We start from the raw sequence: 1,936 nt of genomic DNA on the forward strand, positions 1-1,936 counted from the left end.
TATGTTCAAGTTGATTCTCGTGTTAGAAACTATAAATTTAAGAGAAATGACTATCGTTTTTGTTTTAGTAAATTATAGAGAGAATGACTCCACTTGAAAACTTAATCATAATTCAAAATATCTACAATAGAATCAAAGAAATGGCTATAATTCACAAGTAGTGATTATGCATTATGCAACATAAGAAACAATGAAGGAAGAAAATTGATTATAACAACAGCATATACCCCACATATTTAGAGGGAAAAAAATGGCACATAATAACATTTTATAGTCAGCCTTAGTGGTGGATCTCACATATAGCTAACACCAAACACTGGTGAACGTATGTGTATGGTTTACTAAGATTACACGGGACATCTCCTTTTAGTATTTATATATTTACAACATTTTAGAAGAATACAAGTGCGACTCGTAGAATTGGCAAAACAATTTAAGAAACCGAAGGCTGGTTTTTTTTTATGATGTTCTCGAAAGTAGTCTTGAAATTTTGGATGTTCTCCATAGCAAATGTGGATTATGCGACAATAAAAAAATTTCAATTTGACACAATATGTTTTACAAACAGTAATGTTAACCCTTCGAAATTGTTTGATTAAAAGAAATTAATGCAAGGACACGAGAAATTAAGTATTTAAATTTGAAGAGTACACAAGAATCGAATTCAAAAATAATTGAGGCAAGTTCAATATATACTAATTGAAGCACTTTGATTCTTTGAATCCATTCTAGGCATGATTAATAAATGAGAATTCATAAAAAAAAAATTCCAAAGGTAATAAGAAAGTAATTTATTTGCCGCACATGCAAGTCTTACCAGAGATGACAATTGGGTTGGCCCTTGAAATTTTCATTTACGATCAATAGCTGGAATTTGGCATTTATGTCTAAGGAAATTATAGTCATTATTGACAAATTACAATCATATTATGTCATAATTCTTATCTCATTATTTTGGTTAATACCAATAAATGAGGAATAAAAAGTAAAATAAATCGAAAATTGCAGCTGAGGTACCAAACATTTCGTTTATTAGCAGACTTTGCCCAAACCTTTCATTTGTGCCACTGGAGATACCAAACCTTTCAAAAATCTGCACCCGAAGTCCAAATAGATGGAAATCGCCCATTTGACCGTTAGTTGACCAAGAAAAGTAAAATTTGACCTATTTTGACCAAATTGGAATGGGTAAAATGATAACTTGATAATTACAATATTAAATAAATTGAACAAAAAAAATCAAAAAATTAAGAAAAGAAATTAAAAAATGGTTGTCTTCTTCAACCTCTCCACCCCACCTCACCATATTTGTCCCTAAACCAGCCACCAGCACCACTGCACCCCACCCCACCTGTCACCAGGGTTCTCCATATCCTCTAGGGTTCTCCCTTGTGTCTCAGGCAACAATGTGTAGAAGAAAATCCAAGCCACAATTGCAATCCCTGCGAACAGCAATTAAAGAATCGGCATTAGAAGCAATTAAATCAAGAAATTGACAACAATTTCTCTATCAAATACTCAATTCTTTGTCCTCCAAATCAGTCCTTCAATCCTAGTTTCTCTTCCCCGTATTTCAATCCCACCACCATTCCACGTTGTCGGTTAACCCCAATATTTCCATTCGTCATCCCATCGCCACCGTGCATGCGGCAGAGCTTGCCAAAACACCTCTCATCGCCACCAAGAAGCCAACCGTGTCACCGACTCACCACCGTCTTCCGCCGTTAAGTGAGTTCTGGAGAGCTGATATAAACATAGGAAAAGCTCGATATCTCGAGACAAACCCAGAAATATTTGAGGATTGGATTGAGAACCATTTTGGAGAAATGCAAATTTGTAAGAAGCTATCAGAAAAGCTATAGAAGAAGAATAAATGAGAACCTTTTTTCTTTTCTTTTTCTTTTTCTTCTTCCCCCCCCCCCCCCCCCCCCAACAA

Source organism: Olea europaea, chromosome 6, assembly GCF_002742605.1.
Source record: "Olea europaea var. sylvestris chromosome 6, O_europaea_v1, whole genome shotgun sequence".
NCBI classification, from domain to species: domain Eukaryota; kingdom Viridiplantae; phylum Streptophyta; class Magnoliopsida; order Lamiales; family Oleaceae; genus Olea; species Olea europaea.